Consider the following 7,554-nt stretch of genomic DNA (forward strand, 5'->3'; position numbering starts at 1 on the left):
ATTAGAATTACTCTCACCCTTTTGGTAGGACCTCAAAGTCATATTTGTGTTTTCTTTTTTGTAATAATATTGCGAAGTGCAGTACTACTTCTATACATATACAGGTATTTGAGAATTGGTAAGCGTGACTACTAACTGCTGCCAGGTATATTGAATGACGTTTCTTTATACTATATAGTTTTAGGGGTTATTGCAGAAATTGTTTGTTATTTATGTTTATGTTTTTACATTTTTTTTTTATTATTATTATTATTATTTTTTTTTATTTTACTCCAAACTTTCCAACATCCAATCATATGCAGAGAATTAAAAAAATAAGGGGTTGAGGTGGTCGTTCATGTTAAATTACGCTATACCTAATCCAGGCTCACAATCTCATTGTACATCCTGCCTGCTGACTGTCTGTGTTCTCTTTTGCAGCCAACGTCCCGGGATTTTTCTCTGTTTGTATGTCAATGGTTCCAACAGGAAATGCTTTCTGTTTCTTGTTGCATCCGTTCCTGTACTGGCTAGGTAAGGTCAAATAAAAAACCTTTTTGTCATGTTAAATGTTATATTCCATCATATTTTTTTTTTTCTTCATTCACATAATTGAAAAACTTTTTTTGTGACAGCTGTGCATGCACTGACATGTAATCCTTCTTTATATAAAATGTATCTCATTACATGCACACCAACTGAACGTTACACAGGTATGCATTAGAGTAGCTTTCCTCGGCACCATTGCTATGTTAGAGATTAAAAAAGAAAATTATTCTAAACTTCAGTTCCTAGAATTGCCATTTACAGTAAGTAGTAGCCTCATGCCAGGTATGATCTTAAACAACAACTTGACACGTGTTATTTAGTAAAAGGAAATGTGTAATTGCTGCAGGCAATATAGTTACATAATTCAGGTTGAAAAAAGAAACAAGTTAATCCAGTTCTACAAATAGAAAACAAAGTATATACAGTTTATACAATAAATAAATAGAATAATTTCCGACCGCAATATGTAAATATACATTGCGGCTTTGAAGTGGTTTACTGGGGTGGTTATGGCTAAAGCTATCGGCCATAACCCCATTTTTTTGTAGCCGGCGATTCTGTTTTTTATGAAAAGCGATCTGAGTGGCTGATTAGCTGCTGGATCGCTTTTAGTAGCAGAGGGAGGGGTCATCCGCCTGCATTTCTCGGGCTTACCATTCTTACCGGCGAGCCCGGGAAACAGACGGTTCACGCGGCTGGTCACAGAGCTGAGGAGAGACCAGATCATCTCTCTCCACCTTTATGATCTAGAACAGGGGTCTCCATACCTTTTAAACAAAGGGGCCAGTTTACTGTAGATCAGACTTTAGGGGGGCCAGACTAGGCCCAGCGGGAGTAAACAATGTCCCATTGTTGGTGTCAGTGGGAGGAATCATACCTTATTGTTGGTGTCAGTAGGAGGAATAGTACCCTATTGTTGGTGTCAGTGGGAGGAATAGTACCCTATTGTTGGTGTCAGTGGGAGGAATAGTAATCTATTGTTAGTGTCAGTGGGAGGAATAATAATCTATTGTTGGTGTCAGTGGGAGGAATAGTACCCTATTGTTGGTGTCATTGGGAGGAATTGTACCCTATTGTTGGTGTCAGTGGGAGGAATAGTACCCTATTGTTGGTGTCAGTGGGAGGAATAGTAATCTATTGTTGGTGTCAGTGGGAGGAATACTAATCTATTGTTGGAGTCAGTGGGAGGAATCGTACCCTATTGTTGGTGTCAGTGGCAGGAATTGTTCCCTATTGTTGATGTCCATGGCAGGAATACTCCCTCAAGGGCCAGATAAAGGCAAGCAAAGAGCCACATATGGCCCCACTGCCCGCAGTTCTACTGATCTAGGAGGATATTTTGTTTTCAAAGGTAGAGGAGAGATTTGGGGTATTATAGACCCCAGATCTCTCGATAAAGAGGACCTGTCATCCCTTATTTCTATTACAATGGATGTGTACAGGAATAAAAGTGATTAAAAAAATAAATAAATAAAAGGGAAAGTGTAAAAAAATAAAAAAATTAAATTAAATTGCTCCATCTCTTTATGCTTGCGCGCAGAAGCGAACGCATATGTAAGTCTTGCATACATATGTAAATGATGTTTGCACCACATGTGAGGTATCACCGCGAACATTAGAGCATAAATTCTAGTGCTAGACTTCCTCTGTAACACTAAATAGGTAACGTGTAAAAAATTTTAAAGTATAGTAGTTTTTCACCTTTCCATGAGCGACAAGTGACCCTATCATTTTGTTAACAAATGTTGGTGTCATCACTACAAATAATTTTGTTGGTGAAATGTTAAGGCTTGCTGTTCAGTGTATTGTAAACCGGCTGTTTTCTGGTGTTGATGCAGCAAAAATTGCGAACTTTAAATAAGTTCTGCCGGGGATTTGTAAACTTATGAGAACAACTGTTGGTGCTCCATCAATATGAATTAAGTTTTCCCCAAGAAAAAATGTGGCTACAGTGACAAACCTGTAGGGCCGCACAGTAAAAAGAAGCCTTTACACAAATAAAATGCAAAACAATTGTAAAAAAAATAAAAAAATTAAAAAAGTCGTTAATCACCAGTGGAGAAAAAATTTCTTGTTTCTTATAAGTTTTTATACTGTAAGTGTCATACTACTCTTTTATCTTTAGCGGGAGGGTCAAGTTATACAATAAGCCTTTCTGTGATAGGCTGTTTATAACAGTAAATACAGAGCTTTTTTTTCCTATTTCAGCCAACAAGAAGAGGAATGGTAGAAGGGTGTCGTCCTGTTCAAGGACTGCAAATTTCATCCAAAGTAAGAATCTTATATTTCCATGATGCTTTTGTGAAAAACTCAATTGTCTGCTTATTTTTTGGCTAACTATGTACAGAGTTTAAAAAAACAGTCACAGGTAGGAGCGGCCGGTCCATTAGGGGCGCAGGGGCACCCCCCCCAACCCCTACCTTTTATATGTTTTTTTTTTTTGCAAGCCCCACGATTAGAGCCTGAGGCTCTAATTGGCTTGAAACATTTTTGGCTCGGGGCGCAGTTCACTGCTCCACAAACCCACCCACTTGGGACAATAGCGAGTTAATATTCACTATTGTCTTCCGGCTTCTCCTCCTGGCCAATCAGGACAGGAGGCAGATAAGGTTTGGACAGGAGGAGAAGCTGAGGAAGCTGTGGAGGGACCGAGTGTCAGCACCATCACCGTGGAGGGGTTGAGTGCCGGGGACCGTCACCGTGGAGGGATTGAGTGCCGGGGACCGTCACCGTGGGGGGGCCGAGTCTCGGGGATCGTCACCGTGGAGTGGTTGAGTGCAGGGGACTGTCACCATGGAGGGGCCAAGTGTCGGGACCGTCACCGTGGAGGGGCCGAGTGTCAGGGATCGTCACCGTGGAGTGGTTGAGTGCAGGGGACTGTCACCATGGAGGGGCCAAGTGTCGGGACCGTCACCGTGGAGGGGCCGAGTGTCAGGGATCGTCACCGTGGAGTGGTTGAGTGCAGGGGACTGTCACCATGGAGGGGCCAAGTGTCGGGACCGTCACCGTGGGGGGGCCGAGTCTCGGGGATTGTCACCGTGGAGTGGTTGAGTGCAGGGGACTGTCACCATGGAGGGGCCAAGTGTCGGGGACCGTCACCGTGGAGTGGTTGAGTGCAGGGGACTGTCACCATGGAGGGGCCAAGTGTCGGGGACCGTCACCGTGGAGTGGTTGAGTGCAGGGGACCGTCACCATGGAGGGGCCAAGTGTCGGGGACCGTCACCGTGGAGGGGCCGAGTGCCGGGGACCGTCACCGTGGAGGGGCCGAGTGCAGGGGACTGTCACCATGGAGGGGCCAAGTGTCGGGGACCGTCACCGTGGAGTGGTTGAGTGCAGGGGACTGTCACCATGGAGGGGCCAAGTGTCGGGGACCATCACCGTGGAGTGGTTGAGTGCAGGGGACCGTCACCATGGAGGGGCCAAGTGTCGGGGACCGTCACCGTGGAGGGGCCGAGTGCCGGGGACCGTCACCGTGGAGGGGCCGAGTGCAGGGGACCCTCACCGTGGAGGGGCCGAGTGCCGGGGCCCGTTACCGTGGAGGGGCCAAGTGCCGGGGATCATCACCGTGGAATACACAAGTGCCGGGGACCGTCACCGGCAGTCTTTGATTTACATGTCCTCATACATTATGGTCTGCTCCCAGGGCATCTCCGACTCTACCGTCGTCTCCAGGAGAGGCTGAGTGCAGGCGGACCTGGGGGGGGGTTGTTTGCCACCCCCCAAACAGTTTAGCACCAGCCACCACTAGTCACAAGGTGTATGTAAACTCCAAAAATGTATTTGTATTTGGTCCCTTGTGATCTGTTAAATATACCATTTAAATTCTTTTGATACATTTGTTCTAAAAGTGCGAAAAAATAGATATATCTGTTGATCTTGAGAGCTTCTTCCTGCCTATGTGTTCTCTGCTTCTGCTGACTGTAGTCAGTTACATTGTTCCCTCTATGTTATGGAGATGAGGCGAGGGGAGTATTCTGTAGTCCTGTCCTAGGGTGACAGCACCATAGATGTCCATACATACAGTACACTGGGTGAGTTTTGTCACCCTAGGACAGGATATGTGTTACTGGAAGGATCACCAGGTAAGAATAAAGGAAACAAAATCTTCAAAAAAAGAAAACTAATGTAGCCATTGCATCTAAGAACTAGTAAGCTGCCATATATTTTATTTTTATTTTTTGGGTTCAGCTACTGTGATATTGGGGAATTCAGCTCAATGGTAGAAGCAATTTTAGTGAGTCTCTACCAGTCTGAATTGTGGCTTTAACCACTTATAAAACTGCTATAGGGCAGCAGCTGTGCGCAGGATCATGTGTGTGTATAGACAGCACGTGATCCTACACTTCCGCCTGCAGGGGGCGCATGCTGTGGTTATTCACAGCAAAAGCCGATCTGTGGGTGCCAGGCACTCGATGTCCACTGGCACTCGCCGATCATCAGGCAAAGGCTCAGGATGGATCTCTGCCTATGTAAACATTGCAGAGTTCTGTTCTGACAGGAGGGAAGGGATGGATTTTGTGTTCCTACAAAAGCAGGAACTAAAATCCATCTCTTCCCCTAGTAAAAGCACCTCACACAGTACACAAAAACACTGGCTAAGCACACATAGTAATAACAAACACTGGTTAGGCACACAGTTAAGCCTTGATCACCGTTGATGTTAACCCCTTCCCAGCCAGTGTCATTAGTACAGTGACAGTGAATATTTTTAGCACTGATCATTGTATTAGTGTCACTGGTCCCCAAAAAGTGTCAGTTAGAGTCAGATTGTCCACCGCAATATCACAGCCCCGCTATAAGTCGCTGATCGCCGATTACTAGTATAAATATATATATATATATATATATATATTCCAGCATATATCCCATAGTTTGCAGACACTACAACTTTTGCATAAACCAATCAATATACACTTTTTTTTTACCAAAAAACATGTAACAGAATACATATTGGTCAAAATTCATGAAGAAATTTGATTTTTTTTATTGGATATGTTTTTTGTTTATAGCACATAAATTAAAAAACACAGTGGTGATTAAATACATCCAAAAGAAACTTTTGTGGGGAAAAAAAATGACATACATTTTATTTGGGTACAGCGTTGCATGACCACACTATTGGCAGTTAAAGTAACGCAGTGCCGTATCGCAAAAAGTGGCCTGGTCATGAAGGGGGGGGGGTAAATCTTCCAGAGGTCAAGTGGTGACGGTATGCCAAGCAACTTTTAACTTTTAACATAAACAAACTTAAAGTGGTTGTAAAGTCTAAAAGTTTATTACCTTAATGCATTTGGTGCATTAGGGGTAAAAAACCTTTTAGACACAGCTCCCCCCTGCCCCCTAAATACTTACCTGAGCCCAATCTCAGTCCAGCACTGGGCCTGATCTCTTCCTCCTCACTGGACTCAGTGAGAGCAGCAGGAGCCATTGGTTTCTTAATAGGGGATCTCCTGGCACCTCGGGCTCCCTCACTCCTCCAAGACCTCCAGATTCCCTCAGTCCCCTGGACTCGCCTAGTTGTCCCGGCTCTCCCAGACTCACTTAGCTGCCTCCACCCTCTCAGTCCTGTGGGTAAGGATTCTCTTCTCCAGCATGGAGTGCTGACTCTTAAATGGAGCACCTCTCCTAATGGGAGCCAACACCTGTCCCCTGATAGGAAAATGCCTGTCTCCTGGATAGAACACATACAGTTCCTGATCGGATTGGATAGATTGAGAGCTCCTTAGCTGCTAACTGCAGCAGTTTTTGTGGACTTATTAGAGGGTGTGAATGAGCCCACCCCAGCCAAACAAAAGAGCTGAGAGGTGTGAGGTAGGAGTGCTGAAGCGTTTATGACATTTTCAGCAGACCCTTCTTCAAGGCCCGATTTCTAAGTGCATCAATATTTTCCAATGACCAGTCCAACGAGCAACATATTATTACATTGCATGAAATCAGGATTTGACAGACATCAGACATGATATTGATCTTATGTGTATTCTCCTTTAGACATTGTAATGTGACTAATTTGCCTGCTGTACATTATAGCATACATGTGTGGTATTAAATTAATCATGATTTACTTATACTGTACATTCACTCATCACTTGTATAATGGTAGTTTTATCATATCAAGATTTATGTGTTCTGCTTGCCTGCTAAGTACTGCTTGTCTGCTAAGTACTATTTATGTTCATTTTAATGGCAGTTTTCATATGGCCATTAGCAAGCTTTCTTAAGAGATATCCTGCTAAAGGGTTTAATCACACAAGTGAATCAGACCTGACTGGACCTGTTCTGTGTTTCCAGGTGACCGCTTCCAGAAAGCTGTAAAGAAGAGTTGTGCCCTAAATGAAATTCTGTCCCTGGTCTGCCAGATTGTCAGCATTGTGTTATCCTTCATCCCGGGTAAGAGGTCAACCAGACGTGGTGGATTAAACAATACATTTGTATATTGTGCAAACACAATTCGAAAAATACGAATGATAACATGCTTGTTCTAGAAACCATAATGAAAGCTATGAAAAAAAAAGGTACTTATTTTCCAGTATGAGATTTATTTTCTTACCTTTGCAGACTTCCTTATGTGAGTGGTTGCTTTGTTTTCTTGATACATCCAAACAAAGTTTGAAGTAAAACTCCGGGCAAGCATCACAACTAAAAAAAAAAAAAAAATTCAAACTCTACACAAGTCAAAAATGTTTGGCTAGAGTTGGTCTTTAAACTGTACAGCTTGGCCTGGGACCCACTCCAACCTTCTCCTACAGTATCACACACTTGCCAGCCTAACTGGCCAGGGGTCATTCCTTCTCTGCTCCTCCACTAGTAAGATTCTTGTTTTGGCAAGCGGGAGAGAGATGCACATTGGAGAAAATGTACTGTATGTGATTATACTGCCGGCAACACCTCCTAGAAATGCCACTGTGATATGACCATTGGTTTCTCATGCTGTATAAAAAAAAACAATAAGCTATTTTACATATTGGCATAACAATGTGTTCTATTCTGAATGGTATAATAAATACTGAGCCATAAATGCTGTTCCAT

General features: G+C 43.5%; 1 long non-coding RNA gene across 1 annotated transcript; it reads left to right on the forward strand.

Annotated features, from left to right (window-relative positions):
• The first annotated feature begins 417 nt into the window (after window positions 1-417).
• On the forward strand, window positions 418-7,345 carry LOC141121190 (uncharacterized). The gene is made up of 3 exons (XR_012240310.1): window positions 418-513; window positions 2,737-2,799; window positions 6,817-7,345. It is a non-coding gene; the product is annotated as an uncharacterized lncRNA (long non-coding RNA).
• The last annotated feature ends 209 nt before the right edge of the window (window positions 7,346-7,554 follow it).

The sequence above is a fragment of the Aquarana catesbeiana genome, linkage group LG01, assembly GCF_042186555.1.
Source record: "Aquarana catesbeiana isolate 2022-GZ linkage group LG01, ASM4218655v1, whole genome shotgun sequence".
In the NCBI taxonomy this organism is placed as follows: Eukaryota; Metazoa; Chordata; class Amphibia; order Anura; family Ranidae; genus Aquarana; species Aquarana catesbeiana.